Genomic DNA, 15,720 nt, shown 5'->3' on the forward strand with positions numbered 1-15,720 from the left:
TAGGACAAAAAGGGGGGGGTTAAAAGGTAACCCTAAGAAATAATCAAGGGAAACCAGCCACAGTGACCATGGCTGATCTCCCTTGATTATTTCTTAGGGTTACCTTTTAACCCCTCCCCCCCCTTTATGTCCTTTAATTACTATGTCTGTTTTATTGTTCTGTGCTGAGATTAATTGGGTCACCAACACTGTTTCAGTCCTTTTTTAAGCATACTTATGATCGGATTTAGGGTGTTTTATAATACCCCATCATAATGATCTTTAGAAACCTTAAACATTTTAAACATGTTTTGCTTTCTATCTAGGTTGAGGCTTGGTTTGGCCACTTCCTGATTCCTTTGAGATGTCGGCTTTGCTATGTGATATACTTATTTGAATTTTCTCTTTGCACTTTTAATTCATTCAACAATCTTTTCCTTTACCTTGGATATTTATCACCTTTTCTTTTGGCCCATTTATGGCCATTTATTATTGTCTCTTGCTGTATAATATATTTATGTTAATCATTTTTTTACACATAGCACACTGAACGTTCAGTTGCATGTACTATGTTTACATCTTATTAACCCTCAAAAGGTTGTTTTCACTTTCTTAGCGCTGCACTTTTTTTGTCATTCTTTTGTGTCACTCTTTCTGAGCAGATCTGGCTGGATACTTTTTCACTCTGAGGAGGAGCTGGGGAGACATGGCTGATGTGGATTCTTATAACACATGCTCTTTGTGGCTTCTCTATTATTAGGCGGTCATATTTGTTTGGTAAGCCTGGCATTTTTGACCATCTAGTGGAGGTTCCTGGTTTGTTGTGACATTTATTTCAAGATCCTTGGGTGAAAGATTCTTACTCATTTGCACACATTGTGGACTTTCATATCATTAGCTTATCTTTGGAAATGTATTGATATGTTTTATTGATTAGCACAACACAACTGATTTACATGATTTGTGACTATGAAAAATATCTCAGTATGTTTGCTGCTCTTTCATTTAAAAATTATTTGCTACACAAGCACAGTTTTCTTTTCCCCTTTACAAAAGAATCTGTTTTCTTTCATCCCCCCGCTGCAGTGATGTGGTCACACCCACTGCCCAAATACATCATTAGAATGTCCCAGGGACACAGTAGGCCAGGAAGCAGAACCACAGCATGCAACAGGCGCTGCAATGGGTGAAGATAGGGAGATAAGTACAGCAGAATATGTAAGAATTAATATTTTTCTTTTAAAGGACATTATTTAATATATAAATACGTACAGTGCCTTGAAAAAGTATTCATACCCCTTAACATTTTCCACATTTTGTCGTGTTACAACCAAAAACGTAAATGTATTTTATTGTGCTAGACCAACACAAAGTAGCACATAATTGTGAAGTGGAAGGAAAATGATAAATGGTTTTCCAATTTTTTTACAAATAAATATGTGAAAAGTGTGGCATAAATTTGCATTCAGCCCCCTTTACTATGATACCCCTAACTAAAATCTAGTGGAACCAATTGCCTTCAGAAGTCACCTAATTAGTAAATAGAGTCCATCTGTGTGTAGTTTAATTACAGTATAAATATAGCTGTTCTGTAAAGCCCTCAGAGGTTTGTTAGAGAACCTTAGTGAACAAACAGCATCATGAAGGCCAAGGAACACACCCTACAGGTCAGGGATAATGTTGTGGAGAAGTTTAAGGCAGGGATAAGTTATAAAAAAAATCTCAACCTTTGAACATCTCACAGAGCACTGTTCAATTTATCATCCGAAAATGGAAAGAGTATGGCACAACTGAAAACCTACCAAGACATGGCCGTCCACCTAAACTGACAGGCCAGGAAAGAAGAGCATTCATCAGAGAAGCAGCCAAGGGGCCCATGGTAACTCTGGAGAAGCTGCAGAGATCCACAGCTCAGGTAGAAAAATCTGTCCACAGGGCAACTATTGGTCATGCACTCTACAAATTTGGCCTTTATGGCAGAGTGGCAAGAAGAAAGCCATTATTGAAAGAAAAACAAAAGAAGTCCCTTTTGCAAGAAGACATGTCGGGGACACAGCAAACATGTGGAAGAAGGTTCTCTGGTCAGATGAGACCAAAATTTTACTTTTTGGACTAAAAGCAAAATGCTATGTGTGGTGGAAACCCGCACATCACCCTGAACACACCATTCCCACTGTGAACCATGGTGGTGGCAGCATCATGTTGTGGGGATGCTTTTCTTCAGCATGGACCGGGAAGCTGGTCAGAGTTGATGGGAAGATGGATGGAGCCAAATACAGGGCAATCTTAGAAGAAAACCTGTTAGAGTCTGCAAAAGACTTGAGACTGGGGTGGAGGTTCACCTTCCAGCGGGCAACGACCCTAAACATACAGCCAGAGCTACAATGGAATGGTTTCAATCAAAGCATATTTATGTGTTAGAATGGCCCAATCAAAGTTCAGACCTAAATCCAATTGAGAATTTGTGGCAAGACTTGAAAATTGTTGTTCACAGACGCTCTCCATCCAATCTGACAAAGCTTGAGCTATTTTGCAAAGAAGAAAATGTCACTCTCTAGATGTGCAAAGCTGGTAGAGACATCTCCAAAAAGACGTGCAACTTTAATTGCAACAAAAGTTGTTTCTACAAAGTATTGACTCAGGGGGGCTGAATACAAATGCACACCACACTTTTCAGATATTTATTTGTATATTTGTAAAAAAATGTGAAAAACATTAATATTTTCCGTCCACTTCACAATTACGTGCCACTTTGTGTTGGTCTATCGCATAAAATACCAATAAAATACAGTTACATTTTTGGTTGTAACATGACAAAATGTGGAAAATTTCAAGGGGTATGAATACTTTTTTAAGGCACTGGATATCTGACAGGGTCATTTTAAATACACAATTGTAGGAGTGCTACAGAACAGTCTGGTCACTGAATATTCAGTGCTATAGGGTTGTGATCCCTTGACACTTTCAGTTTACAATCCACACACGGCTATACACCCTTTTGTACTTCTGGCAAATCAACTAAACTAACATGTTACATAGTTACATAGTAGGTGAGGTTGAAAAAAGACACAAGTCCATCAAGTCCAACCTATGTGTGTGATTATGTGTCAGTATTACATTATATGTCCCTGTATGTTGCGGTCATTCAGGTGCTTATCTAATAGTTTCTTGAAGCTATCGATGCTCCCCGCTGAGACCACCACCTGTGGAAGGGAATTCCACATCCTTGCCGCTCTTACAGTAAAGAACCCTCTATGTAGTTTAAGGTTAAACCTCTTTTCTTCTAATTTTAATGAGTGGCCGCGAGTCTTGTTAAACTCTCTTCTGAGAAAAAGTTTTATTTCTATTGTAGGGTCACCAGTATGGTATTTGTATATTGAAATCATATCCCCTCTCAAGCGTCTCTTCTCCAGAGAGAATAAGTTCAGTGCTCGCAACCTTTCCTCATAACTAATATCCTCCAGATCCTTTATTAGCTTTGTTGCCCTTCTTTGTACTCGCTCCATTTCCAGTACATCCTTCCTGAGGACTGGTGCCCAGAACTGGACAGCATACTCCAGGTGCGGCCAGACCAGCGTCTTGTAGAGCGGGAGAATTATCGTTTTATCTCTGGAGTTGATCCCCTTTTTACGCATGCCAATATTCTGTTTGCTTTGTTAGCAGCAGCTTGGCATTGCATGCCATTGCTGAGCCGATCATCTACTAGGACTCCCAGGTCCTTTTCCATCCTAGATTCCCCCAGAGGTTCTCCCCCCAGTGTATAGATTGCATTCATATTTTTGCCACCCAAATGCATTATTTTACATTTTTTCTACATTGAACCTCATTTGCCATGTAGTTTCCCACCACATTAATTTGTTCAGATCTTTTTGCAAGGTTTCCACATCCTGCGGAGAAGTTATTGTCCTGCTTAGCTTAGTATCGTCTTCAAATACAGAGATTGAACTGTTTATCCCATCCTCCAGGTCGTTTATGAACAAATTAAATAGGATTGGTCCCAGCACAGAACCCTGGGGAACCCCACTACCCACCCCTGACCATTCCAAGTACTCCCCATTTATCACCACCCTCTGAACTCGCCCTTGTAGCCAGTTTTCAATCCATGTACTCACCCTATTTTGTACAGTAAACGTTTATGGGGAACTGTGTCAAATGCTTTTGCAAAATCCAGATACACCACGTCTACGGTCCTTCCTTTATCTAGATGGCAACTCACCTCCTCATAGAAGGTTAGTAGATTGGTTTGGAAAGAACTTCTTCATGAATCCATGCTGATTACTGCTAATGATACTGTTCTTATTACTAAACTCTTGTATATAGTCCCTTATCATCCCCGCCAAGAGTTTACATACTATTGATGTTAGGCTAACTGGTCTAACTTTTTAAATATTGGTGCTACATTGGCTTTCCTCCAATCAACTGGTACCATTCCAGTCAGTAGACTGTAAAAATTAGGAACAACGGTCTGGCAATCACTTGACTGAGTTCCCTAAGTACCCTCGGATGCAAGCCATCTGGTCCCGGTGATTTATTAATGTTAAGTTTCTCAAGTCTAATTTTAATTCTGTCCTCTGTTAACCATGGAGGTGCTTCCTGTGTTGTGTCATGAGGATAAACACTGCAGTTTTGGTTACTAAAGCCCCCCGTTTCACTCGTGAAGACTGAGGAGAAGAATAAATTCAATACCTTCGCCATCTCCCCATCCTTTCTAACCAGATGTCCTTCCTCATTCTTTATGGGGCCAATATGGTCTGTCCTCCCTTTTTTACTGTTTACATACTTAAAGAATTTCTTGGGGTTTTTTTTGCTCTCCTCCGCTTTGTGTCTTTCATGTTCTATCTTAGCTGTCCTAATTGCACCCTTACATTTCTTGTTGCATGCTTTATGAAGTCTGAATGCTGATGATGATCCCTCAACCCTGTATTTTTTGAAGGCCTTCTCCTTTGCTTTTATATTCATTTTTACATTGGAGTTAAGCCATCCAGGACTTTTGTTCGCTCTTTTAAATTTATTACCCAATGGGATACATTGGCTAATGCCCTTATTTAATATGCTCTTAAAGCAAACCCATCTCTCCTCTGTATTCTTTGTTCCTAATATTTTATCCCAATTTATGCCTTTTAGCAAGATTTGTAGTTTAGGGAAGTTGGCTCTTTTGAAATTCAGTGTCTTTGTATTCCCTTTATGTTTCCTATTTGTGTGATTTATACTGAAACTTATTGACCTGTGATCGCTGTTACCTAAATTTCCCCGTATTTCCACATCCGTGATCAGGTCTGTATTGTTGGTAATCAGTAGATCCAGTAATGTTTTATTTCTAGTTGGTGCGTCTACCATCTAACCCATAAAATTGTCCTGCAAGACATTAAGGAACTGACGAGTCTTAAATGAATGCGCGGTTCCCTCCGCCCAGTCGATGTCTGGATAATTAAAATCCCCCATTATGATAACACTTCCCATCCTTGCTGCTAATCCAAACTGTGATAGATCTGTCTCCACTTCCTCCCTCAGGTTAGGGGGCCTATAGCATACTCCCAGTATTATTTTCCCCTTAGCGTCATCCCTTTGGAGCTCAACCCAATATGATTCCACCTCCTCCCTAGCTCCCTCAGTGATGTCATCTCTCACATTCACTTGTACATTATTCTTGCTATAAAGGCATACCCCTCCCCATTTTTTACCCTCTATCCTTGCGGTAAAGGGTATACCCTTGAATGTTTGAATGTGGTCACACCTCTCCAGCACCTCAAATGATATATACTGTTTGGATTCGAGCACAGGCGTTTTCAGGTTTATTGTTCTTCATTATAATAAACATAGTCAGAGGTGAACAAATAAAAAAAATAATTAAAGATGTAACAAGGAAGGATCTACAATAATTAAATACATTACTTGATCCTATTATGGTGTGGAAATTATTCTGCTTTACTCTTGATTTAAGAACCTGTCATTACATTGTCACACAGTAGCCTTTCCAATAATACAAGTCTTGACCTGGCTTGGTATGGTGAATAGTGAGGTTGATCAAAGAGTAATTAACAATTACACACCGCCTGAGAGGACAGCTATAAATTCAAGCACCTGCTTTCTCTAAGTCATCTTTACATAAGACCTAATGCTCTTTACCACTTACAGAAGGCGGACATACTACTTCACACCATAGTGAACTCGGGCTGCAAAAAGTCACATGTATAGCAAGTAGTGTTTCATTCCTTAGTACTAGAGCAATTTCAAATTCTTAATCATGTCACAATAGTGAGAAAGATCCCACGTGTTTTAAAATCTCTCAACAGTTTTTTGAGCAACAGATTACTTCACATTATTTAATGTTTTATTTGTTCGGTATTATTCATTATTCAGTCATTCTGATTTCTCTACAGGACACAGTAGTCATATAGTAGCCAGCAGAGGGAACAATAGTACCCATGGGACCCATCTGACATACTGGGAGTGCTGGACACCAGCGGTGGCCATAGCTCTGCAAGAGAGTGAAAACTGAAATTGCCACCAACTGGACAGGCGTTTTTCTTCTTTTACTGGCTAGCTCGAATTTAATACTTAGAGGTAGTGACAGTGTCACCTTAAGGAGCCAGGGTATGTGTTCACTAGTTCACTGGGCTGAACAAGAGAAATTCATTAATTCCACCATCCATGCGAAACAACATAGGTGGATGAATCTCCTGCTGCTGGCTATTGTATTCTGACAGCTGCACCCTTGGCTGTCAGAATACACAAACAGTGACCACAGCTGATTGGTTGCAGTAACTATTTGGCTGACTTATTCTACCTGGCTGCTTCAATTCCTAAATTGACATTTGTTGAGCTAGGTGGTTTTGGCAGGTCCACTCACAGGTCAGATTTCCCCCAATTCAAAAGCTGCAGCCAAAATTTTAGTCATGTATGGCCAACTTTAGTCTAGCACACGTTCCATAATATACACCCACCGACATACACGCTGTGACAATAATCTTAGAGATGCATTCAACTGCCTGGTGAAGGACTGACAAGCTTGACAGCTGTGCTTTATACAGTAGGCAACAGGGAAATTTGGTGAGTGAGTGATGCTTGTCTCTTCACACATACGCTGTGGACAAGTTGAGACATTTTGATTTTTATGGAGGATGTGACTTTTTTAGCAGTTTTTAATTGATCAACAAGGGTGAGGCCAGTAACCTAGGAATTAGATAGGTGAGTCATTTCTGGTGAGGTTATATATGAAGCAGCCAGTGCCAGGGAAATGTGGTTTGCGGCATTTTGCAAGAAAGGCAAATCTAAATCTTTAATTGCTGTGAATTCTTGAACTATGGCAGTGAAGCTGCGCATAAGCTGACACCTACAATGACCCATCTTTTATTTAGAAATAACTTGCTGTTTAAATAGAAAATTAGCTAGTTTACTTGTTGGTAAAGTATTATATTGCTGTATAACCATATGAAATGGTGCTCTGTGTGAACCATTACATCATTCTACTCAGAGTTTAAAAGGGTTCCCAAATTTAAAGCATTCTAAATACACCCTGACAATCTAACAAATTAGGCAATGGGTTTGGAAAGAGAGGTGTTTAGGCAGGAGAAAAAAAAGCATAGGAAGGTGTGTGCAGTAGCTCATTAATAGAAGACATTGGAAGGTGAAACAAACAATAAATTCTAACCTAAATCTGACAAGTAGTCCCGCGATTTCCATCTAGGCATCTTTTCAATGCTGCTAAATGGATTTCTAACACTGGATCGCCTAATGTGCTAATTAGGAACCCACAATAACTCCTGACCACAAAGATTCTTCTGTGGCATTCATCATCTGGCTGTCACAATCCAATAAATAGAGGCATTCCCTGATAATACAAATGGAAGTGCTGGGAGAGCTCCACTAAAGATAGTTCCCATTCTGCTTTATGCAAAGGCTAGCAACAGTCTGGTTGTAGGATAGTGAAGTTGCATGAATTGTGCTCCAACTGCTGTTATATGCTTACTTCGAAACCCACATGTGACCTGCTATTGCTAAAAGTGGATTTCAAGCATTTTTTTTCAATTGTTGTGCCCTCACCTGTAATGTGCCCCCTCCTATAAAAAAAAAAAGAACTACCCACCCGCTCAACACTCCAGAACATCCCCTGCTTCCTGTGATACATGCCTCTTCTGGGTTGGATGAGACCCAGCATCATTAAACCCACTTACTGTGAGCCCAGGACATCATGCACAAAATCCCTGGGGGTTTATTATGGGGGTTTTTTTATCATGCAGCCTGGGCTTAGCATACTCTTGGACTAGAGGCGCTCACACATTATTAAATGGAGGGCAACCAAGGAAGAAAAGAGAGGACCCTAATGTTACTGGATTTGAAGAGTCTGAGAGGGGCTCCAAAAAGTTCCACTTTAAGTCTACTGTGTTTGAATAGATCTACCCAGGATTTTGAGCCACATTTAGGGATCAGTCCACAGCAACACTAGAAACTGTGTATTCAAAGGTTAGGTCCATCTGACAGGCTTTCTTTATGCATAGTACACATCCTATTTTATATAGGGAATATAATTGCTAACTGCTTGCATTGTGGTGGAACTGTTGGCTTGCAATGCTGGATTCTAGGTTTTTATCCTTCTAGGCACATTACTAGCTCAGAGTTCACATACAGTATTCTCCGTGTGTTTGTGCAGTTTCCTTCCACAATCCAAAAACCCACTAGTAGGTTAACTGGCTTTATAACCCGTGTATGTGTTTAGTATGCAAATGGGTGGATGAATGTATGCACTATACAGTGCACCCGGAAAGTATTCACGGTGCTTCACTTTTTCCACATTTTGTTATGCTACAGCCTTATTCCAAAATGGATTAAATTAATTATTTTCCTCAAAATTCGACAAACAATACCCTATAATGACAACATGAAATAATTTAAATTTAAAAATCTTTGCAAATTTATTGAAAATAAAATAAAAACGAAAAAAATTCCATGTACATAAGTATTCACAGCCTTTGCTCAATACTTTGTTGAAGCATCTTTGGCACTAATTACAGCTTGGCACACATATTTTTGGGTAGTTTCTCCCATTCTTCTTTGCAGGACCTCTCAAGCTCCATCAGTTTGGATGGGAAATGTCAGTGCACAGCCATTTTCAGATCTCTCCAGAGATGTTCAATTGGGTTCAAGTCTGGGCCACTCAAGGACATTCACAGAGTTTTCCCATAGCCACACCTTTGTCATCTTGGCTGTGTGCTTAGGGTCGTTTTCCTGTTGGAAGATGAACCTTCGCCTCAGTCTGAGATCCAGAGCGCTTTGGAGCAGGTTTTCATCAAGGATGTCTCTGTACATGGAGTGCTGCAGAGATGGTTGTTCTTCTGGAAGGTTCTCCTCTCTCCACAGAGAAACACTGGAGCTCAGTCAGAGTGACCATCAGGTTCTTGGTCACCTCCCAGGCTAAGGCCCTTCTCCCCCGACCACTCAGTTTGGCTGGGCGGCCCACTCTAGGAAGAGTCCTGGTGGTTTCAAACTTCTTCTATTTACAGATGATGGAGGCCACTGTGCTCATTGGGACCTTCAATGCTGCAGAAATTTTTCTGTACTCTTCCCCAGATCTGTGCCTCGATACAATACTGTCTCGGAGGTCTACAGACAATTCTCTGGACTTCATGGCTTCGTTTGTGCTTTGACATGCACTGTTACCTGTGGGACCTTATGTAGACAGGTGTGTGCCTTTCCAAATCATGTCCAATCAACTGAATTTACCACAGGTGGACTCCAAACAAGTTGTAGAAACATCTCAAGGATAATCAATTGAAACAGGATGCACCTAAGCTCAATTTTGAGTGTCATGGCAAAGGCTGTGAATACTTATGTACATGTTATTTTTTATTTTTAATAAATTTACAAAGATTTCAAACAAACTTCTTTCACGTTGACATTATGGGGTATTGTTTGTAGAATTTTGAGGAAAATAATGAATTTAATTCATTTTGAAATAAAGCTGTAACATTATGTGGAAAAAGTGAAGCACTGTAAATACTTTCCGGATGTATTGTATGTAAAGCACTGAGTAATATGTCAAAGCTAAATACTTCATGGAAATCAATAACTCAAGGAAATCAATAACTAAAAATTAGAACTTTACAATCAAGGAGAAATTGGAAGATCTGAATGTGATTTTCCTCTTAACCCTGCTGATAGCACTACTAGAAGCTTCAAATGAATGCATCTTTGGCAGCTGGCTGGCTTGTAAGCGATAAGATGCGACAAGATAAGATGTGATTTTCCATCTGCTTGCACATCTCAAACATACTGTGTGGATGGAGAAGAAAGAGGGAGCTCTAAGGACACAACAATAATAAACAGTACATGCGGGTAAGCATTACATCATGGAGAAAGTTTTTTTTTATTTTGTTTCTTGTTGGCTGATTTCCAGCATCAGACAGAAAAGAAGTAACTACAGTTTCTCCTACTTGCCATAACCACTTATAGAGGATTTATATCTGACTGCTATACCATGCTTCTGAACCTTTTCCTAGGGGACGCGCCTATGAGAGTCGTATCCCACTGGGAACGGGATGTTGGCTCTTTTGAGGAGGAACAATGGGAGGAAGCCTTGCAGGCAGTTCCCACGTGTTCGTTAAACGCTGCTCAAAAGCTCTCACAGCTTTATATTATCTCCAGAGTACATTACACGCAGGCTAGATTGGCCCGTTTGGGACTGGGCACTGATTCTACCTGCACCAGATGCTCCAGAGATCATGGAGATCTCATACATCTCCTGTGGAGATGCCCAAAATTGCACCTCTATTGGAGCGAGGTCATTAACACCATTAATAGAGTTTTTCAAATAGTGATACCTTTGGACCCCAAACCATGTGTGCTGGGGATTGTGGATGACCTACTGACTGAGGATATCCTTAGGCAGGCTATTAGAAGGGCCTTGTTTCAGGCCCGCCTGCTTATCCTCAGGCACTGGAAATCCACAAGTCCTCCCACGGTGCAAGAATGGATTACACAAATGGGGGCCACAATCCGTATGGAAAAAATTATATACCAGCATAGGGGAGCTTCACAAAAATATGAGAAACTATGGGCTCAATGGTTGGATTTGCCAGGCCTAGCGCCAGTGAATTTAGTGTTTGATCGTTTATTCTAAAGATGGTCCTTCTTAGCTTCAATACACATAGGATGTATGATGTGCACTACATAACTAGCCAGTACGGTAGGAGATGATAAGTAAAGTATCCATTGAAGGAGCGTGGATTGCCCACAGATGGCTCTATCTGATGAGAGGTTTTTTCCCCTTTTTTTTTTCTTTTTCCTTTTCTTTGCTTTCGATGTAATAGAGTATATGCCCCCTTTTTTATTTGTGCTTTTTTTTTTTCTAGCTTATTGCATATGTAAGATGTGACTTATATTCTGTAAACTGCTGTATGCGCTCTGGAACTGTATACACTTATTCAATTTCAATAAAACCTTTTGTTTGAGAAAAAAAAAACTACAGTTTCTCAGATTATTGCTGTGCCTTGTTGCCTGCGACTGTTAAGCTATAGATGAATGAAAATTGTCCAGTTCAGCAGCGACCAGTTGAATTTCAATCCATCTATGGCCTTTCCTGCTAGAGAGAAGTCGATCTAATAATATGCTTCTCTCGCACAGGAATGTTGGAAAATGTCCATTGGATCAGCGCATGCAGCTAATCAGCTGCAGTGCTGAGAAGTGTATTCTGACAGCTGGAAAGTCACAATTAGGGATGAGCCGAACACCCCCCGGTTCGGTTTGCACCAGAACCTGCGAACGGACCGAAAATTTACACGAACGTTAGAACCCCATTGACGTCTATGGGACTCGAACGTTCGAAATCAAAAGTGCTCATTTTAAAGGCTAATTTGCATGGTATTGTCTTAAAAAGGATTTGGGGACCCGGGTACTGCCCCAGGGGACATGTATCAATGCAAAAAAAAGTTTTAAAAACGGCCTTTTTTTCGGGAGCAGTGATTTTAATGATGCTTAACCGGTTCAATACAGGGCATTTTCACCCCCTTCCTTCCCAGACCAATTTTTAGTTTTCAGCGCTGTCGCACTTTAAACGACAATTGCGCGGTCCTGCGACGTTGTACCCAAACAAAATTGACGTCCTTTTTTCCCCACAAATAGAGCTTTCTTTTGGTGGTATTTGATCACCTCTGTGGTTTTTATTTTTTGCGCTATAAATAAAAGAAGAGCGACAATTTTGAAAAAAACACAATATTTTTTACTTGTTGCTATAATAAATATCCCAATTTAAAAAAAAAAAAACAAATTTTTTCCTCAGTTTCAGCCGATACGTATTCTTCTACATATTTTTGGTAAAAAGAATCGCAATAAGCGTATATTGATTGGTTTGCGCAAAAGTTATAGTGTCTACAAAATACGGGATAGATTTATGGCATTTTTTAAAAAATAATTATTTATTTATGTTTTTTACTAGTAATAGCGGCGATCGCAATTTTTTTTCGTGACCGACATTATTACGGACACATCGGACACTTTTGACACAGTTTTTGGGACCATTCACATTTATACAGCGATCAATGCTATAAAATTGCATTGATTACTGTATAAATGTGACAGGCAGTAAAGGGGTTAACCACTAGGGGGACACAAGGGGTTAAATATGTTTCCTAAGGGAGTGATTCTAACTGTAGGGGGCGGGGACGTACAAGGGGAGGAGACCGATCAGTGTTCCGCTGTACTGGGTACACAGATCGGTCTCCTCTCAACTGCCAGGACGTGGATCTGTGTGTTTACACACACAGATCCACGGTCTGGCCCCGTTAACGGGCAATCGCGGGTGCCCGGCGGACATCGCGGCCGCCGGGCACACGCACCGGGTAACGAGCAACGCGGCGGGCGCGCACGCGCCCCCTAGACGGCCGGGAAGCCCAGGCCGTCATATGACGTCCACCCAGGATGGGAGATCCCATCTGTGGACGTCATATTACTATGGCCGGGTAGGGAAGTGGTTAAAGTAAAAAAAAAATTTAAAAAAAGTTAAATATTCCTTTAAATATCGTACCTGGGGGGTATCTATAGTATGCCTGTAAAGTGGTGCGTGTTTCCCGTGCTTAGAACAGTCCCTGCACAAATTGTAATTTTTAAAGGAAAAAAGTAATTTAAAACTGCTTGCGGCTTTAATGTAATGTCAGGTTCTGGCAATATGGATGAAAATCAGTGAGACAAACGGCATGGGTACACCCAAGTCCATTACCAGGCCCTTTGGGTCTTGTATGGATATTAAGGGGAACCCCGCACCCAAATTAAAAAAGGAAAGGTGTGGGGCCCCAAGACCCTATATACTCTGAACAGCAGTATACAGGCAGTGCAAACAAGACAGGGACTGTAGGTTTGTTGTTAAGTAGAATCTGTTTGTAATTTTGAACTGGTACATTTTTAACGTGTTTAGCTCCAGCCAAAAAATCTATTTTAAGCTTTTTGGAAAACCTAGGGAAGGGTTATCACCCCTGTGACATTTGTTTTGCTGTCTGTGCTCCTCTTCAGAAGATTTCACCTCACTTTTTGTCCCAATGACAAATGTTTTTTGAAAATTAGTTTTTTTTTGTGAAACAAGGATTGGTGATAAAGCATCAGTGGAAAGGAGAAAAGTTTTTCCCATATTAACTCTTACAGGAGAGAATTTCCCTTCCTAGGGGTAGATTTCATCTCACTTCCTGTTGTCTCCGTCCGTTTGCAAGTAGGAGTCGTTTGTAAGTTGGATGTTTGAAAGTAGGGGCCTGCCCTATATACTCAGCAGAAATTTGGGCCTTAGGTGTTGTTGTGGCCACAACACTGTAAGCCCTCACAGGGCCCTGCTGTGAAATATTAGATCAAGAATTGTAATGACATGCCCCTGTTGAACAGGGGCAGAAAAATTGGGCCTTTGGTGGTGGTGATGGTGCCACAACACTGTAAGTCCTCACAGATACTCTTGGTGGGCGCAGAATTGGGCTCTGCTGTGAAATATTAGATCAAGAATTGTAATTACATGCCCCTGTTGAACAGGGGCAGAAAAATTGGGCCTTTGGTGGTGGAGGTGGTGCCACAACACTGGAACCCCTCACAGATGCTCTAGTTGGAGAGCAGGAACTAGCCCTGCTGCAAAGAATTGCATAAAAAATTGTAATTACATGCCCCTGTTAAACAGGGGCTGAAAAATTGGGCCTTAAGCACTGGGGCTGGTGCCACAACACTGCAACCCCTCACAGATACTCTAGTTGGAGCGCAGGAACTAGCCCTGCTGCAAAGAATTGCATGAAAAATTGTAATTACATGGGGCTGAAAAATTGGGCCTTAGGCACTGGTGGTGGGACTGGCGGCGCCCAGAACCAAAAATGTTCTTACAAGCTATCGTCATTGAGGAGGAAGAGATAACTACTCAGTATAACAGGATAGTCATTCAGCATCAGCATAGGCAGTCTTTGAAGGGATCTGACACTTCAAAAAAATGTATTCGGTTACATCAGCATCAGGTGCTTGGTAGCTGGTGGTGATCCAAGACTGATTTATTTTTATGAAGGTCAGTTGATCGACCGAGTCGGTGGACAGACGCACCCTGTGATCGGTTACAAAGCCTCCAGCAGCACTAAATGTGCGTTCCGAAAGAACGCTGGATGCAGGACAGGCCAGTAGCTCAATTGCATACTGTGCAAGCTCTGGCCAGTGATCCATCCTCAAGACCCAGTAACCCAGAGGATTTTTGGTGGGAAAGGTGTCCAAGTCAGATCTTGCCCCTAGGTATTCCTGCACCATGTAAAACAGACGCTGGCGATGGTTGCTGGAACCGATCATACCTTGGGGCTGCGGACTAAAAAATTGTCTGAACGCATCAGTCAGACGGCCACCTTCTCCACCGCTCCTTCTTTGACTGACCGAAGCCTCAGCAACACGTTGTCCAGAAACAGGAGTTTGTAACCTCCCAGTCTCTGGGAACGCATTGCACAGACCTTTCTGCAAGGCCTCCCGAAGATGTTTCATCTTCTGCTCCCTCTGCGACGGCAAGATAAGCTCCGCAACCTTACCCTTGTAACGTGGATCAAGGAGGGTTGCCAGCCAGTATTGTTCCTTCTCCTTGATACCACAAATACGAGAATCCTTCCGCAGGCTTTGCAGGATCAGGGAGGCCATGCAGCGTAGGTTTGATGAGGCATTCGGTCCGGAGTCCTCTGGGTCACTAAGGACGACATGATCCGCAGCCACCTCCTCCCAGCCACATACAAGTCCATGTGTTTCTTGGGACTGTAAATGATCCCTTAAAGACTGCTGCTGAGTGCCAGGCTCCACCTCCATACTGCCACAATCCTCCTCCTCTTCCTGTGTGATCGGCAGGCATGCAGGAACACTGTCTGGATAAAGGGGGCCTTGAGACCTAAGGAAGTCCTCCTCTTCCTGCCTCTGTTCTGCCTCAAGTGCCCTGTCCATTATTCCAGGCAGTGTGTGCTCCAACAGGTGGACAAGGGGGACAGTGTCACTGATGCATGCACTGTCACTGCTCACCATCCTCGTGGCCTCCTCAAATGGTGACAGGACAGTGCATGCATCCCTGATTATGGCCCACTGGCGTGTGGAAAAAAAAACAAGCTCCCCTGACTCTGTCCTGGTGCCATAGTCGCACAGGTACTCATTGATGGCCCTCTACTGAGTGTGCAGCCGCTGCAGCATGGCCAACGTTGAGTTCCACCTGGTGGGCATGTCACAGATTAGGCGGTTCTTGGGCAGGTTAAATTCCTTTTGGAGGTCTGCCAG

This window comes from Aquarana catesbeiana, linkage group LG10 (assembly GCF_042186555.1).
Source record: "Aquarana catesbeiana isolate 2022-GZ linkage group LG10, ASM4218655v1, whole genome shotgun sequence".
NCBI classification, from domain to species: domain Eukaryota; kingdom Metazoa; phylum Chordata; class Amphibia; order Anura; family Ranidae; genus Aquarana; species Aquarana catesbeiana.